Source organism: Protopterus annectens, chromosome 1.part0, assembly GCF_019279795.1.
Source record: "Protopterus annectens isolate FY-2018-M chromosome 1.part0, PAN1.0, whole genome shotgun sequence".
Classification (NCBI taxonomy): Eukaryota; Metazoa; Chordata; order Ceratodontiformes; family Protopteridae; genus Protopterus; species Protopterus annectens.
In genome coordinates this window covers 689,699,256-689,719,054 of record NC_056725.1, presented here as the reverse complement: position 1 = coordinate 689,719,054, position 19,799 = coordinate 689,699,256, and positions in this window count along the sequence as shown.

Sequence of the window (19,799 nt, the reverse complement as noted above, 5' to 3'; positions counted from 1 at the left end):
ATTTTTCTCAAGCATCATTTTTCAAGGGTCACTTGAAAATCTTGCTCAAGTCATGAGGGGGGTGGATATGAAGAAATTAGGCACTGTCATCTGTGGTGACATGTCTGGCTGGAGGCTTGTACATAATTTCAGATTAACCTGTGTATTATATGCCAGCATTCCTAGCTAAAATATTATAAATAAGTTCTTACATGTTGATTAACACTCTGTTCAAGATGTTTAAAGAGTTGAACAGTGTCATTTTACATTTCTAACTGCACGTTTGTGAAGGAGATTCTAAATGCAGGCTATCTCAGAGGCAGATGATCTACACATGATGTCATCAGAATGTTTCCGGTTACTCTGTGTTTGCTTTCAGAGCCTGAAAAACAGGACGGATCTTTAATAAACAGCTGGCTGTTGATTTTCAAATAGCGAAATGAAAATAAAAACTAGAACAGATGAGACAGTTAACCTAATCTATAATAGAGCCTGCTGAAGATAGTTGGTCAGTTATAGTTGTTCAATTGTGTTCACAGTTGTACTAAGCAGTGGATTCCCAAAGGACTCACCAAGAACTGTAAGCCTGCCTTTGCTCTGTTGAAATATTTAGTTTAGATTATGGTCAGTGTCCTTTACTTATATAAGAAATTATATCTAAATAGTCAGAGTTTTTCTAAATGTTGGATTTCTGTCCTTCAGTATTCATTTCATTTTCCTGGTGATCAAATTCGGTTTGTTTATTGAAATGCCTGTTTTGCATTTTTAATCATTTTGCTCATTATTAAATATTTTTATTATCTTACATTGTGGCTGGTCAATAAGTATATTCTTTAGTGACTTGAGAGTGCTTATACCTACTTTGATAATTCCAGGGCCACTCTGAAAGCCTGGCTGCTTTAGATCATATGTTACCATTTGTTTTGATATCCAAGTTTAATAATTGGATGCCCCTTTGAAAGGGCATGTAAATGCTCTGACTGGTGGCAGCATTTAACCATTTCATTTGGGGAAGGGGCACTGATGGAAATCTGTTTCAGGCTTTTCCAGAAGTGTTTGGATGTGTGAGACTCAATTTAAGTGTGAGTATATCAGAGGTCTTAAACTGAGACACATAACTCTGGAGTGTGTAATAAGGAGTTACATTAAGGGTAGACAAACGTATGCAGTCCAGGTTATAGAATGTGTTCCTGTTGTGCTCTTAGGAGAAATTGCGAAATATTACTCCTTTTTAAGTGACCGTCTCACATTGGAGTCAATAGTGAGGATTCCAGTTCCTTGGTTATTGACCCAGGATAGTAGGGGATGTCAAATATTGGTGGCAGTTCAGTGTGATATTAACTGGACGTCATGCAAACCCTGAGTAAAATCCTGACACTCCCTCTGAGTATCCTTTGTAGTGGGTGAAACATGCTTAGTCTTCTGTCTTTTCTTAAAGGGACATCAGCTTTAACTCATGTCTGCTGAGGATGTTTGCAAAATCCTTGGCAAATGTGCATGAAGCTGGTTCCATGCTGGCCTCTGACAGGGTCATGGAAGAGGGGGAAAAAGGGGATAAATCCAGCAGGGGATGGGCAATGGTAGTATCAGACCTTGATTTATTGACCTTTTTTTTTAGGCAGCAGCTGTACCTTAGGGCGGGTGGATTTGGCCATGGTACCCTAGGCCAACAATTTGAGATGTTAGTTGTCATGAGAAACGGAAAGTGAAGACAGACAGCTGCAAACAGTCTTTGGCATAAATGCCAGAAAAATAGAGCACTGAGTGCAGTTGTGAGAAGTGCATAGACAAAACAAATACTTGCTATGATGATCCTTGTTGGGAATTTGCCTCCCACACTGACAGTTCCCTTTCCTGGATGACATGAACTCTCAAAATGCAATAGAAAAGAAAAGGAACCCCAGCGGGGTACTTATCTGCAATATTCTTGTTATAACCAGCACACTTAAGGGGATTCAGATTAATGTACAACGATAATGTTCGGACTGGCAACAAATTTGTTCTGAGTTTGTTTTGAAGCATCCACATATCACCTTTATACTCTACACTGATTTATTTATTTTACATTTGTTGACCAGGAAAAGTCTGACTGAGCTGGAAAAATTGCCCTTTTTTAGCAGAGACCCAGGGAGAAAAGCTCCAGGAACATTATACATTACAATAAAAAAAATTACAGATACAATAACATTTGTTTTTGCTGATATTTACAACATTATGCAAGTTTTGAATATTTTTACAAAATCATTAGTAATGCAGACTATATTTGAAAATGGAATAGAAATATTAGTATTATGTAGACATTGGTTACTTTTAAGAGGCGATTTAGGGGGGTGTAGGGAGGGAAGAGGTTAAGCTGAGGCATATATAATGTTAGCTAGAAAGAGACAGATAGGCATGGTCAGGAGGAATAAATGTGTTAGTACAGAAGGGAATAGAGCAATGTTTGGGGTATTGGTTAGTTTATTGGTGGCTACAGTTTATGGTGGGTGAGTACAGAGGCAGGACCAGAGTGTTTTAAGTGTTCTTTGGCAGCTGTTTTAAATTGTTTAGGTTGTTTTAGTAATCTAATTTGAAGTGGAAGCTTGTTCCATGCAATGGCAGAGTGATAGCTATATAGGTTACTACCCATTTTAGTCCCAAGTTTGTGGATACACAGTTAGTCTTGGTCATCAGTGAGATATAAAGGAGGATAGGCTAGGGCAGTAGTAAGGTTGATATAGTATAGAATGAATGATCTGAAGCTGAGAGACAAGAAGCAAATTGGGTAGTTCCAGCCAGTTTAAGTGTTTAAGTGAGACACAGTGATGAGTTTTAAAAGTATGTTGGGCAGAGAATCTTGCTATGTTATTATAGGTTGAGTTAAGTTTTGCTAGGAGTGAGGTATTAGGGTTCATGAGTATCTGAGGGCCATATAGTAGACTAGGTAATAAATAGATATGAAATAGTGTTACTTTAGCTTTGTAGGCAAGAAACTTTCTATTCCTACATAGGAGGCCTAGTTTTTGATGAGTCTTCTTCATGTAGCTGTTGATGTGCAAGTCAAATTTTAGCTGATCATCTATTGTGACACCTAGGAGTTTGGTGCTTGTTTCAGCTACTATAGGAGTCTCAATGAGAGACAGTATGGTAAAACAGCGAATGGGAGAGTGCTGAGAAACACTTCACAGATTGTAATTGATCAGAGAGATAGCTGGAAAACCAAGTGACAAGTAGCAGGACAGAAGTTAAGATTATTCAATTTAGCCAGAAGTAGAGAGTGTGATACCATATCAAAGGCTTTAGAAAGGTCTAGAAAAAAAAACAGGAGACAAGTTTGTTATCATGAGCCAGGGATATAGTGTTAGTAAAGGTGATTAATGCAGTAGTCGTACTGTGTTTTGGGCGGAATCCATGCGGAGTAGGAGTAAGTAGGTTTTCCTGTAATAGATATTGCAGAGTTTGCTTATGAATACATTTTTCAAGTAGTTTTGAGAGGGGTGACAGGATGGCTACAGGTCTAAAATTGGAAATGTCTAGAGAATGTCGACCTTTGTGGATAGGTAATATGTAAAATTCCTTCCAGATAGATGGGCATTTAGACTCAGTGATAGAGTCACTAATCAAGATAGATACAAGAAAGGCAAGACTGTTAGCTGGAGGAAGAAGGAAGTAATTTTATCAGCAGAAGTTGAGCAAGATTTTAATTTGGAGAGTAGAGATTTGATATACGTAGTAGATACAGACGGGAAAGAAAAAGGTTTAGAGGAGTTGGGCCTAGATGGTAGGATAGAGTGATTAGGATCTTTAGGTAGAGGGGAGTTTGTATTAATCATAATCCTGATGAGGGGAGCATGTGGCTGATATTCAATGCTGATAAGAATTAAAGGTTTTGGTATACTGGACAGATGTAGGGCTATTCATGGAGGGAGATAACTTAGTTTACGAATGCAGTAGACTCCTTCTTATCCAGTGTCTGTGGAACTGGACCTTGGGCTGGATAAACGGATGGCTGGTTAATCAGAAAAAAGCATACAAAATAGCATTTATAGGTTATAAATCTGCTAGAATAACAGGATTTGTGTTAGTGTGCATTTTTCTAATGAATATGAAGTCTAAAACTCAAATGTCTGTCATTATTTAGCCTACAGGAGGCAGAAGGGCTGTTCTTCTTTGTTGTCTTTTACTAGGGCTATGGCAGAAATTTGATGGCCGGTTAAAGACAGGCCAGATAATAGGATGTCTACTGTACTACAACAGTGACATGGAAGGACATTTTCCACTCTACAGTGTCAGCCAGAGAGACTGAAAACCCCAGGCCTAGATGCAGAACCTAACATTTGTCTTAAAGCATTAACTTCTTTGCACGAGGATTTAGCCATGAGTAAGAACTATTTATATGCGCACCCAGAACACACACTGCACTGGTTAACAGGAAAAACAATGCTCTTACTTAAGAGTAAACCTGCAAGCTACCCTAACATTATTGACCAATAACTTGTCTTCCAACGACGTATAAACTATACATGGGAATTGACGCCAAAAGAGTTTATAGTCATTTAGAATAAAACTCAATTATGGCAGTAGAACAAAAGGGCAATCAAATAAAGCCATATGGAACAAAGGATCATTTGTTGTTAAACAAAGTTATAGCGGAGAACTGTAAGAAGGGAAAGAATCTAAGTATGGCATGGATTGACTACAAAAAAGCATTTGATAGTATCCCACATTCATGGATAAAAGATTCCTTAAAATGTATAAGATACACCCTACACTGACTGCCTACATTACAGTAACCATGAAACAATGGCAGACCACTTTGCAATTAAGCCATGATAATGGACAGATTATTACCACAGGGATAAAAATTCAAAGGGGGATATTCCAGGGTGACTCTGTCACCATTGCTATTCTGCCTTGCCATTAATCCATTAAGCTGTTTACTTAACAGCTTAGGCCATGGCTACAATTTGGCTCCTAGAAAACAACAAAGTCAAATGACTTTTCATCTTCTCTTTGTCAATGATTTAAAACTGTATAGCTCATCAGATGAGGAACTGAAAGCACAGCTGCAGGTTGTCAAAACTTTTTCAGATGATATTGAAATGTCATTTGGTCTTGATAAATGTGCAAAAGCAACCTTTTAAAAAAGGAAACTGCAGCACCAGGAAAACATCAGTTTGGGGCAAGAATGTGATATAAAAGAACTTGAGCAAGAGGGAGTACTTGGGAACTGATGGGATATGTTCTTCCCCTTCTACGTAAACCATTTCAGCAGTCTTTATGAAGGTGAAGTTAAGTGAAAGTAGATGAAGATAAAATAAGTCATGCAAAGCTCCTGAGGACAGGCTAGGTGACAGTCATTTTGAAGAAGGGTTGGCATGACAGCTGTATGTAGAGTTGGTTTGAGGTCATGACCAAATTGATGCAGGTGACCTTGCAGTCACTAATCCAACAGTTCTTTGTGAATATGACTGGGACCTCGAATGAGAGGTTCTGATAGGTGTAGATGAATATTGATGTGGCCTGTATGAAATATGTTCTGGAATCCTATGTGACCTGCACCCATGGGCCAAGACAGTAGCCTCTTCTCCTTCCAAGAGTGACTCCTAGTTGAGACCAAGTCCCAACTAGTCAGACTAAGAAGGAACAACCAGCAGAGCTGAAACGACAGGTGTTACTTATTAAATGCAAAAATAAGCACTTTCATGCATAAGCACTTCTTCAGACTAGCCAAAGAACAACTTAAATATAATTTAAAAATGAAAACATCCCATCAGAATTCACAATAAAAACAGCTAACATCAAGTCCTCATTAAATACTATGGCAACAAATCAATATTTAAAAGGACGCAAGATTACTCAAGGTCCTATTGATGTGCGTCATTCAAACCATAATTCCTATCTGCTTGCAAAGTCAGAATCCACTTAGGTTTTATTAAGGTATTCCTCACCTCTAGTATTTTTAGTAGTTAACTGGATCACTTTAAAGAGAAAGCTCTGGTCAGGATGCAGATTAATATGTTTATATAAAGCATTCGTACTAACTTTCCTCCTGATGTCTCCAACATGCTACAACACCCTTTCTCTCAAACTATGAGTAGTCATCCCTACATAATAACTGGGACAAACTGCGCAAGCTGCTAAATATACCAAGATTGTACTTCTACAGTCTGTGTAAAACTTAAAATCATACTTAATATTTCTAACAGGCTGAATAAAATAAGGGACTTCAGAAATAAAAGAGCAGTCTTTGAAACTGCAACAAGGGTACACTCTTGAAGATTTAACATGAGGCCCTGGCACAAAATTACCTTTAAAACATAGCCTCTGTTTCAAATTCTTTCCATTCCTAAAATTAGGTTCGTCTCCAATAAACTTACTTACACCGTCACCAGCCAGCAAGATTGGCCAGTTCCATTAAATAATGTTACAGACATCATTTACTTCACTGGAATAGGCGTGACCAATTATCAAACAACCGGAATTTTGCCTCTTGTTGTTCTGCAAGCCTTTAACCTGCTGTAAGGTATCAGTAACCTCTCGTAAACCATAGCCCATCATAACAAAATCATCACTAAGTGAGGTATAATGCTCATTCAACCTGGCATCACTAGTATGTAACCTCAAAGATCTTAAAAATTGCCCTTTCAATACATTACGAAAGGTGTGATTTGGGTGTATGCTAGTCATGTGCAGTTTACTGTTCCCGCCAACATGACTTTCTAAGTATTTCTGTTTGCAAACTCCCATTATTATCTAATAAAATACGCACAGCTAAAACATCAACAGAACTATTAGACCTGCAAGCAGTAAAAAACAAGAAGTCTGTTGTATTAAGCCAACACAAAAAGAGAGTCAAACTTGTCACTAGAACCTCGCCACAAAGTAAAGACATCATCCACAAATCTAGTACAACAATGTCTTCAGAGAACAAATTGTCGACAGATATATGTTCAGTTTCCCAGAAAGCCATCACCATACTGGCACATGCTTTGCCCATAGTTATGCCTAATGTTTACAAATAAAATTCACCATTAAAAGTTAACACATTGTTTTCTAACACTGTTTCTAACAAAGTACAAATTCATAAAACATAGGCATTAGTGTAGTCATTCTTGCAGTGCAGACAAAAATCTAACTGTATCTAAGCCATAACTATTAGGTCTTTTTTTTGGCTTTTCCCGGTTAGGGGGTTGCCACAACAGAACTCTGGTCCGCTAATGATTGGCAGTGGATTTTTACAGTGCTGAGTTGCCAGCCCGATGCCCAACCTTCAAAGAAGGCACACTCATTCACACACGCACCTACCTGTATTGTCTTTAGATGTCACTCGACTGTGGGGAGGACATGCAGACTCCACACAGAAGGCGCTACAGCCGAGAATCGAACGGAAGACCCTCTTGCTGTGAGGTGACAACACTAACCACTGCACCTCTATGGTATGACCATAAAAAGAGTGGTAACATCCATTGTTACTACTAAAAGGTCTGAATAGTCATTCAATCCACTAACAGTTGTATAAAGATTATTAAGAAAGTTCTCAGTATCACTTAAAACTGCTGGTGCACATTTAAGAATAGGTTTGAGCTTGTCCTTCACATAAATAGAAATTGTTTCTGATAACCAGCCCTGTCCAGCGATATTTGATCTGATTGGTGGTTTGTGTATATTGTTATGAATTTTTGGGAGACCATTAATCATTGGTATTACTGGATTATCAATAGATAAAAATTATACAGGTAAAATGATACTTGGCCAGTCGTCAATTAATCAAAGTTCACTCTGAACCCTGCTAATAATAGATGAAATGCCCTTAAGATCTGTGCGAGAGTATGCACTGGTGTCAGATAACTGTCTCAACATACTATTAGTATAAATGTAGTAGCCATTAAAACCAGCAAACAGTTCTGTCTGCTGGCCATATACATATAACTGTAACTCACAAAGAACTGTGTATTGTTCTTTAGTCAGATTGTAAAACTTCTCACCTTGTCTCCCTTTTTTGCAATGTAGAAGCTGCTGCAATTCAACTTCACATACACTGATAAAAGCTTCAAGAGAGGGCTGTAGGGGCAGATTGAAAGAACTGGCTTCCTTATATTTATTACACAAGCCAGAATTATTACAATATTTTCAACATGATGTCCCTTCTGAACATCTGTAAACCCAAGAAGAAATCATTAAGGTCCACTTGCACCACTGGAAACTGGAATGAAAGAAAGCCCCTTTTCTGACCCACTCATGCAGAGGAGTTCAAAAGTAGATACATTAAAAACTAACATTATATCTGATGTCCTTTCTTCATGTTGGATACTGACCCTTCCTCTCTCTCTGTAGACTGATGCCTCTTCCTGCTGTCACTGCTGATAGAGCGTTTGTTGCCTGGGAGGTGACACTTCCTCAAAGGCACCAGTAGGGAATGAAAGCTGCCGATGTTTAAAAGGACCACAGTTGTTGTAGTTTTACTCCTTGCTACTAATTCCAATGATGTAGGCTGAGGATCTACATAATCTGCCTTAGCTGGCTCATAGTTCATATTAACTGAAGATAGAACATAATCATTAGTTTGTTGGAGATGAACTAATTCAGTGGTTGGTAAAGCTGCAGTTCTTTTAAACATCGGCAACTTTCATTCCCTACTGGTGCCTTTGAGGAAGTGCCAGTCAAACATTACATAGCACATTTAAGATCTGCCTTCTTTTAAATCTCATTCCTCCCCTGTATGTATTGTTCGCACAATTCCCATTTTTTTCCTATGTAGTTTGCTTCTACCTTTTTTTAAAGATCTCAGTTCTGGTTGTTTTATCTTTGTTACTGTATTCACTGCTTCTGGTATAGTAGACTTAGATTTTGATTTTCATTTTTTTGGCAGCTACCATAGACACAACAAGGCCTCACCATGTCTAGGCAATTCCAATTCTGTATCATAGCTCAGAAAAATCTCCCTCGTCACACCGATCTGACCAGCCAGCATCTCCACCAGTGTATCCTGAAGGGAATCCTTAAAGTCCACCAACTCACCGCACTGCTTGAACATTTCTTCTTAATTAACTTTTTCTTCATTCCCTGCCACACCTTCAACATTTACTGTCTACCTGAGGAAAAATTCTCTGGAGTCTATTTGGGGTATAAAAATATCTATGTAAACATTTCCAAACAAAAATCTTAAATCTTCTAGATTTTGTTGCATATTTGGGAGCCATACATTGCTTATCCAGTCTCTCTTCCCAATCCTGTCTAACCTCCTCTGATTGATTCTTATACTTATCATGCAATATTTCATATGCTCTAATTATTCCTTTCTTAATGACACCTGTTCTAGATTCTACTAAAAACTCTACCAGTGCTGGTCTTTCATTTAGGACTCCCTAGTTCTTTCTCTTTGCCTATATTCTATCAATCATTGATAGGGAAAGCAATTTGTAACCTGTAGTCCAAATAAATTCTCAGCATCTTCCTGTTCCATCTTGTTTCCCTGCTTAATTATTTGTTCCAAATACCTTGGTTCTTTTGCCAATTTTCTTCACAAAATTCCAGCCCCCTCTTGCCTATTGTCTGTATCCCTAATTGCAGTCATTCCTATCAGCAGAATGTCCTTTCTCCATTACTGTTTTGGCTTAGTCTTCCACCGTATTCTTAATATTCCTAGCCCTTTTATGGACAAACGGTGACCTATCTCCTATTACATTTTCACCTATTCATGATTACAAAGGATTTTGCAGTTTTTGTTGATATGTATAACCATTCTTGCACCGGAATTGTATTGCAATAGAAAACATCTTTGAAAGCCATTTTTATTAGTATTCATTTTTTTCGTTGTTAAGGGTAGTCATGTTCTTCCCATCAGTTTGTGTTGGTAAGTCAAGAGTTTCTTTTGTTGCTATACCAAGTAAAGTGATGTATTTAATACCACATCCTTCCATAATGTCATCACTAATTGCCCTTACTAACATTTTGGGTATTCTTGGTCAATTTTTTTTTCAATTTTTTTTCCTTTCCATTTCAAAGATATCCTTTTCTGAAATCATTCTAGCTAGCCTTACAAACTGGCCTTTTACTAGTCCTTTCTTCTGTGAAAGTGGATCATGGCTATTAAACTCTAAATATGCATTTGAAAAGGTTTGTTTTCTGTAGTTGTTGGAAACAAAATAACCGGACCTTTTAGTATTATTAGCAGTAGCCAAAAAAATTAACAACATTGTTATTCAACTGGTATGTAAAATGCAAAATAGTAGCAGTATTATTTATAAATGCCACAAAATCAACTACCATATCTGAACTGCTGTCCCATAATATAAAGATCTCATCCAAAAATGTACCTGTATAATTTAATGTAATGAAAACATCTAACTGAAATATGCATCTAATCTCCCATTTTAACATCACTAGATTAACAAATACTGGAGCGCAAGCTGCATCCATTGCCACACCCCTAACTTGTTTAAATGTCTCTTCCTCGAAGTATATAAAGTTGCTTCCTAGAATAATTTCCATATGTTCATAATTAACCTGATGGCTTCTGTGGAAAGAAAATCAAATTAAAGGAGAGATTCATGAAGAAATTCCAAGCATACACCTTGGGGTTACTGGAATTATCAATAACATCCACTGTCAGAAATCTTACATCATTACTACAAAAGTCTGGATTCAGTCTCCCCAAAAATCCTTTAGCATGTCTATGCCAAGATTTTGCACTGGCTTCAACATCCTGTCAACCATGACATCAAAAGGATAGGTGCTTGAGCCTTGTGCCTCCACAGCTGGTCTTAAGGGGGAGGGCTTTAAAATATCTTTATGAACTTTGGGCATACCAAAAGTGGTAGGTATGGTGGGTGCCATAGTTTTCAAAAACGTATAGATATCAAAAGTAACATAACCTTGCAACATGTCATCCTCAAGAAATGATCAGTTTTCTTATAGGTGATATAAACATTCTTTTAGAAAGTACTATATAATTGTCACAATTATGCAGGATGTTAAACATATCACTAATACAATCTATGATGTAATATAATACAACTCCCCTTTCCTTGTCTGGTCTCATAATCCTTATGGAATTCTCATTCCTAAGGGTAGACAGCAGCTCCTTTTCTTTCAAAGTGAGAAAGGATATTCATTTCACCCAGAGCAAAGTACTTATAAAAATCTTTCTCACAGATGTTGTATAAAACTGTGTTTGTGGGGGTTCTTACACTTCCTGTCTATAGACCTGAATGACTGGCAATTCATTCCAATTGTCAGACAGGGGAGGGTACTCTAAAGGGTCATTGTAATCCAAGAACTCATCATAATCATGGACCTGCTCGGTAGAAAGTTCATTGTGTTCTAGTCCAACTCAAGGTCTCTCAAGACTATAACCAAAATGGACTGCTATATTCTCATTATTAGCCTGATTAGTATGTCTGTTGGGTAAAGACTTCGCTATACCAGATCCATATAAGTTTTTTTTTATTTTTCTTTATTTTGATCTCATCACATTGTCTGTCTACTCTGAAAAAATGATTGTATTTGTCCTTATATATAGCAAAGGAGATTATTTCTGATCTGCTGATTCAAGTGTTTTACATCTCCACATAACTGTTTAATCAACTGGTTGTTATTTTGTGCAATATTTGTAAGAAACTCCAATCCCTGTCTATTGAACATATCTAGGAGTGCAAAAAAAGCCTTGTAAATAGCATTATTTGTTCATAATCATTATCACCAACAGAGATACTGATGTTCATAGCCACCACATTCAGTGGACTGGTGAAATTGTTGGTTTCTGATGGTGAACCTATAAAAAGCAGTTTGAAAACATTACTCATGATGAAATAGTATACACAAGTATATGCTTATTAAGGGAGTATGGGGGCATTTACCATGCACATTACATTCATTGTTATTCTGTGCAGATGTATAAAGTTCACCTACTAATAGTAATTACTTGTTTAATGTAATCATTTTTTGTCAGCATTAATTTCTGTATATTAACACATTGTACTGTTTTTAAATCAACCTTCATTAGCAGATGAGTGTTGCTGCTGCATACGTTGGTAACTGCCAGTGTCCACACCAACTACGATTATTCCAGTGCCATCATTGTCTGTGTCTTGCTCATCCCCATGGATAGAAAAAAGTTATTCTTCATCTAATGTTAAGTGGATAATTGTTGGAGGCCCTCTCCCAATTTTGATATGGGCAGTTCCATTCTGCCTTGCTTCTAGCACATCCTACCATATTATTTTCCCTCTTCTTACAGCTTCTGCCACCTACTGCAGAGATGCTGAGGACAACTTGATTTCAGGATTTTGTCCTCAGCTTCTTTGGACCAGTCTTTATCAAACAGACATTTCCCATTATGTCCTAGGTCTGCCATGAGGATACAGTTTTCCTCATAGCTGAAATCATCCTCTCTCTGTCTTGATCGCTTGTTTTGGATCATAAGTGGATATTAATGAAAAGAAAAGGAAAAAAAGGCAGAGTCGTACATAAAAACTGTATGTAATCATCATTCAGATTGCACAACAATGAGCATGTCTGCCTGCCACCCTAAAAAATATGTTGGGTGGCACAAACTTCGTAGCTATATACACACTGCAGACTTCCCTATGCAAGTCCTGTATGACCATATGTGTCATTCTGTTCAAGAATTGTGGATACCAGTACTGTGTTGCAGAAGATACCACACTGCATCTTGGAGACATGGCAGACTAAAATGTGTATATTACCTTCTGTTTGCCAGCACTCGTTTCAACCATTGCCCAGGTCAAAGGCAGGTTATCAGCATCTAGAGTATGTAACCTAACTGGCAATACATATACAAATCCAGCCTGGTCAAGTTTTGCTCTAGCATTAGCTGCAGTGCATTGACATAAATAGAGCAAACAATTTTTAACAGATTCATCCTTCTCCGCCCCCTGCCATTGTCATGTATTCATATAATATTTCATTCATCAGTAACCGCCAGATATCCTTATCACTGCACTATTTCACAAATTAATGATTGCATTTCTATCATTTATTTTTATTTATTTTATTTTACATTTGTTGACTGGGATAGTCTGACTGGATGCATGTCCATTTTCAGCGGAGGCCCGGGGAGAAAAGCTCCAAGGGAAAGCAGATACAGCATTACATAATACCAGCATTACATATTACAAACAGACTATTTACAGAGATTACATAAGTAAGCAAGTTAGTTCCACTGGTTACAGTTAATCCTGAGCACAAGTCAGAATGTATGTGTAATCACTGCATGACAACAAAGTAATGATTTTCCTTAGTGATCATCAATCATTTGCAATGCACTGTACTGAATTCCTACTTCTGCATGACAGGTTTACAATATTCATTAACGCCCATCAAAACATGCACATGATATTAATAACATCTCTTTAATTATTTCAATACTGTTATCTATTTGTAAGTGCTTTTCATTAAGTTATATTTTTTATCATTTCCTGACTTGTAAATGTCATTGGTTTCCTAAGGCATTTCCCACCTAATTCAAATAATGGTACGTTACTACGGTGATTTCCAACCTTCCTGGATGAATTCAGATCTGTTTGCATGCATATTCTCTGTGCAAACTGGGCTCTATGAATGACTAATATACACAAACACGTATGGCCACTTTTGGATGCTCACATAGATTTGGACTACTGGGAACCTGCTGCACATGACTAAAGTCTACAGCCATCGACAGCATCTCCGCACCTTTCTTAGCTTCAGCAAGAATGCATGGATATGCTCAGTTAAGACAATATGTAAAAATCTATTCTCCTCTGACATACCTTGTCACTTTACTGACTAAAAACTTTATATAAACTGCTCAGCAACTACCTAGGTAAATGTATTTATGCATCTACCCCCAAAAATGCATTCTTGATGCTACAATGAAGGAAAGTATAAAATACCAGTTTTATACTTCCAAAAAGCTTACCAAGGCAAGGTACACAAACACTGGCAAGTATTAAATAATGGAAATGATTTTTTGGATTTTTTTTAGGAAAAATACAAGTCAAATTAGAATGTATTCCTTTTAAAAAACATGTCTGTGACAAAGAATTTCTGGTTAAACCAAACTTGCTAATAATAACACTATAGTCTGTAATGATTATGCTGGTTACCTGAGTAAAGTTAAGGTAGTGTCAACCCCAGAAGGAGTGGATCTAAAACCTTGAACCACAGCCCTGCTCATATGTTCTTCATTCTGGTAATGGCAGTTCTAATCATGACAGCACCTGTTAAGGCACAAGGCCATAGTCCAAGCTGGTCTGATAAGGACACCAAAATCATACTCTACCTTCTGAAAGAGTAGTATCTGGAAAGGATCAAGGCATACACTAAAGGCAGCAACTGGGGAAAAAACATCTGGTAGGAGATGGATGAGCACCTGGAGACCCTGAAAGGGACCAGCCTGTCCAGCCAGCAGTGCCACGGGGGGACCAGCTGGCTGAGTGTCTAGGCCAGGTAGAGGCAAAAAAGCCAGAGTTCTATAGTAAGTATATTTTGGGGGAGGGCATATTTGACAGGGGTAAAACATTTAAGGACATTGCATTATTCAATGTATTTAAGTAGAAGAAAAATGTGTACCTGCAGAAATGTATCTGTACTGTCATTATAATGATACTACAGAAAATGTAAGATAGCTATATACAGTAGTACATCAGCATAGAAGTATGTAATGCTTATTTAGTTTATTTATTTATTTATATTTGTTTTCTGGGTTAGAGCACTGATCCCCATCGACTTTTTTCAGACTCATCCCAGGAGCGGTGTCTTGTTAAATGACCTGCCCAGAGTCACACTTGCACCACTAGATCACAGGAAAGAAAAACTACCTGTTCTAATAGAAATGTAAGATATGTACTGGTAAAATAACAATCTGCATATATATGTCTGAAAAGCACAGGTATATATCTACATAAGTACACTATCAACTAGTTTTCCATCTCTTCACACAGAAAGCAAAAAAGAAAATATTTGAATTTCCATACTTTCATTTATTATTGCATTAACTTAGGTACTCCTGAAATTACATGCAGACAGTTGATGCAGGCCAGCAATTATTTAGCAGTATATTAGTTGAATAAGAAAGTCCTTTTTTTCAGAATTGTAAAAACATGCATAACCTGGTTGAAGTCAGGCAAGTATCATACTCTAGTCAGACTTGGGGTTGGTAGAAACGTGGCGGGTTGCTGCATTGTGAAGTGAATGTCCATACTTTTTTGAGAAATAACTAATATTCTAAGTTCTGCATACATTTCTAAATCATTACCTTATATACTTATAATTGTTCAGGAAGAAAACTAGCAAGAACATGCTTATGAACAGTTTTTGAAATAAAAATTTCTATAACTTGCAACACTGTTCTGTGAGTTATGCATTCATACCGAACCAAATTCAGGGACTGCTACATATAAATCATAAATATTACAAAATACATTCAACCAAAGCCATCTACTTTTATTATTTTATTAATGATAGTAAATGAGAGATTACCAAATTATGAGACTTCAGATGAGAATTATATATTTGAGTCATACCTCTCAACCATACCAAATTCCTCGGTGTTTACCAGTTTTGAGGGGAAAATAATGGGGTGCCACAAATTCCTAAGTGGCCCCTTTAATTCCCAATTTTGTGGATTATTTTTTTTTTTAGTATATACAACTTTAAATGTATGTCTGACGTCACCATGCATCGCCAGCCTACAGGGGTGTGCATGATGAACACAGTTTCATGAGACAGACTGCCTGTTGGACTCGGTCAGATATTTGAACTGTTTTGGAGGGAAATCGGGACTATAGCAGGAATGGCATCAAGTGCAGCAGAGCTGCTTATGCACAAGTTCTGCAGAGTCCGCCCAGCACTCACCCACTCATATCCACAAGTCAGGATGAGAAAAGTGGCTCAGACTCCAGGTAAGAGAAATGAATACAAAATGCAAAATACAAAATTTTATCTAATGCGCTAACAGGAACAGGCCCAGCTAAAACTTATGAAATCTATTTAAGCAGATGCAGACATCACACACAGCAATGCTATTTTCTCTTCTTCTGACTTGTTCAAGTTCTTGGAGTGATAGCAACTCTTTTTGTTATTTGTATGCAGTGGCATAGCTGGGGGGGGGAGGTCAACTCGCATCCTGTTCTTCCTGTCCATCCACCCGCACAATTTTAAAATGTCTTGCTGCCACCAACAGAGTGTTGCCTTTAATAAGGGAACTGCTTCTCTAACCAACAAGTAAGTGTTTTGTTCAGTAAGGAGAGTGCTACTCTAAGCAAGTCTGTTCAATTCATTGCCAGATGTGTGTGTTCAACAGGGAGATTGCTGCTTTGACTAAATCCGTTAAATTCATTGCCAGGAGTGAGAGAGTGTGAGAGTGAGAAGTGAGTGAGAGTGAGAGAGTGTGAGAGTGAGAAGTGAGTGAGAGTGAGAAGTGAGTGAGAGTGAGAAGTGAGTGAGAAGTGAGAGTGAGTGAGAAGTGAGAGTGAGAGTGAGTGTGTGTGTTTGAGAGAGTGAGTGTGTGAGTGAGAGTGAGTGAGAGTGAGAAGTGAGTGAAGTGAGAGTGAGAGTGAGAGTGAGTGTGAGAGTGAGAGTGAGTGTGTGTGTTTGAGAGTGAGAGTGAGTGTGTGTGTTTGAGAGAGTGAGTGTGTGTGTGTGAGAGTGAGTGTGTGTGTGTGTGTGTGTGTGTGTGTGTGTGTGTGTGTGTGTGTGTGTGTGTGTGTGTGTGTGTGTGTGTGTGTGTGAGAGAGAGAGTACAAAATGCCTCATTGAAGAATACCTGGTGGTTAGTGTTACTCAGGCTCAAGCCCTGTACCTTAGGTACAAGAAGCAAGAGCCGGAATTCTCTACTCATACCACCACTTGTGGACAGTTGAGAGTTATGGGCTGAACTCCGTGAATCACATTTTCACAGAATGTCTGGAATAGTTTTGGTCTGTTCCTCTTAACATTTGTGGTTTTCTGGCAAATCAGTGAGAACTGAATTCATTAAGTAATGATAGCCATTTAAGTTTCAGTCTTCCTATCTTTCAGAAAATGCATGGTAACACAAAACATTTTATTCTAGCAACTTTCCAAGAATATACAAGCATTGTTTAAAATGTGTCCCTGATTTTGGACCTTTGACCCCCCCCCCCCAAATACATTTTGGATTTTTCCAGACTTCTTGTGTGGCAAAGTTGAGAGAATAGTTGAGTGTCAGGGGAATTTTACAAAGAGCTGAGAGCTTCAGGGGAAGAGAAGTTTTGTGCTGCTTATGCCAAGTCTGCTTGCACTGTTAGTAGCCCAACAGGTAGTATAATTGCTTTTGATGTAGAAGGCTGTGGGTTGTACTCCCACAGTATGTAGGTGGATTGCTAATACTGTAGTGTGTACTTTTAAATTGGGTGGATGTCACAGTCCTGAGAATGTCCTCCTTTGGAGGAGATACCTAGTAACTATGAACCTGTTATCAGATTGCCATCCATTTCCTATTGCAATATTACTAGCTTATCATTTTTTTAAAGTAACATAGGCAATTTATTCTTCAAGGGTAACAGGCACTTTATTTGTAGATGAAGAAATGAAACAAAGTTGTTTGCTAGCAGCAAACTCTTCATTAGTTACAGATCTCTTTAATGTGGATTTATTTAGATGACTTTTACTTCTGCAGAGATTGTGTGTATTTACGGATATTGGTGGATTGCAATATCAGCATTTTGAGTAGACTGCTATAATGGAAATGTTCTGAACTGGGCAGTTTTATTATTGGTTTATATGTTTTATTTCATTGTATAGTGAAAAAATGTTCAAAACAAATTTAAAACGCACTGTAAAAAGTGTCCTGTATTATATAAGGAATATAATTTAATACAGTCAGGAAAGTGAATCAAAGAACACATGCATGTTTGCATGGTCTTAAATATTTGTGCAAGGGGCCTATGATTTGAAAACAGCCCAAAGGTAAATTTATCTGCCACTGACCAGATGCATTTTCTTTGATTGTGAGTTTCAATCCTGTCTCAATGAATGAGAGTTTCAAGGGGTGTGAAGTTTTAATGCAAAGTCTGTTTTCATTGTGAGACTGTATTGCTTTGTTTAGCAGATGCCTATCAGTGTTTGTGCTATAAAAGTTAAAATAAAAATTTAAAATTACATAGAATATAATCATTGCAGAAGTAAAGCAAAAAGCAGTATGCACATTAGTATGTATGGTAACTGGAATGCCAGCAGAGGGGAGGGCTGTATATAGGGGCCCCATTTGACCATGATTTTTGTGTGTGGGGTGGGGCAGTAAACTCAAAGGCAGCCCCGAGTGGCACAAACTCTAGCTATGCCACTGTTTGCAGGTGTAGTAGACTGAGGAAGCAAATGTTTTGAAAACGTAGATGAAGCTGCCTTTCGAAATCATCACTAGACTCTGTTTTGTCTTTTTGTTTATTGCATTCAGTTAACAGTTTAGTTTTACTTCTTCATTTTAATTACTAAATCTTCATGGTTTGTGGAATGGCTGGGCAAACAGTAGTGTGCAGGGCTACATTAAAATCACCTTCCATATCTGATTACTGTGTGCTCTGACCAATGCATGTCATGGAACTAGGCAGTGAGTATGCATGGCAGCTTGTCAAGGAATTGTCAAGTCTGCTGCATATTTGACTCTGTAAATACCATACATGTCTAGCTCTTCCCAGTGTAAGCAAGGAATATTTTTAATACCATTTGTAAGAGGTCAGTTACATACCTCTCAACTGTCCAGGTTTTTGCAGAATGTCCAGATTTTTGCCTCATATTTTTTTGGTGTTTATAAAATTTATGGTGTTCTGGTAAATCACCGAGGGTTGAAGTCACTAAATGACAAATTTGAGTTTCAAACTTCAGAAAATGTATGCTAACACAAATCCTGTTTTTCTAGCAACCTTCTGAGTTTACAAGAGCAATATTTGACATCTGTCCCTATTTTTAAATATTTGACCCCACTATTTTAGGTTTTGTCCAGCTATCTTGTGATAAGAGGTTGATGAATACATGTCTACATTTTCACTAAGATACAAATAAAATAAAGCATTGTTAAAAGACTTGAATTCCCAAACATAAATGCCAAAAAAATTCATTTAGAGGGACACACTTAAGGCAGTTTGTCTGGGTATATGGAAATGCTTTAACGATATTAAAGCTTTTCTCAGATTAATCTTCTGAGCTCCAGACCAAGCATGGTTCACTGCTTTATCAGTATAACAGGTCTGTTGCCTGTTTTTGTTGCATTTGTACAAGGTCAGAGGTGAATACTCTCTAGATGACAAAACTGTGTTGAAGCCAGTGAGAGCATTTTTTTCATTCTGTGAATGACTTGTGAATTATGTTCATTTTTTCTAGAAGATACTTCCAGTTTCTCATAGCAAGGTACCTACATATCTATTTTCTGAGTCATGAGCCATCCATGAAAAGTTTTGTTAGTTGGTTACCAGGAAAAGAAAATATTTATGCTTTCATATTAACCACAGTCCTGCTTACAGAAAGGGGTTTACTTGGCATCTTGGCTGTGAATGAAATGAAACTGTGCCAAGGAAGAAAACATTATGATAGTTTGTCAACTTCAGTACTAGAAGAATTTATTAACATATGCTGTGTCTGACATGTGAGTAAAATGAGGAGTTGTGTAAACCATAGATCAGAAATGTGCACATAGATCAAAACAATCTTATTTTCGTTGGAGGTAAAGGACAGTGAACTTTCATAATCTAGCTAACTAGTGCAATGCAACCTTGACTGGAATTAAATCATCATCATCAACCCCACCCCACCTTTTTTTTTTCTGATTTTCTGCCTGAGGTCTACTGTTCCTTGTCAGCTGTCAGCATTTCTCTCGATTC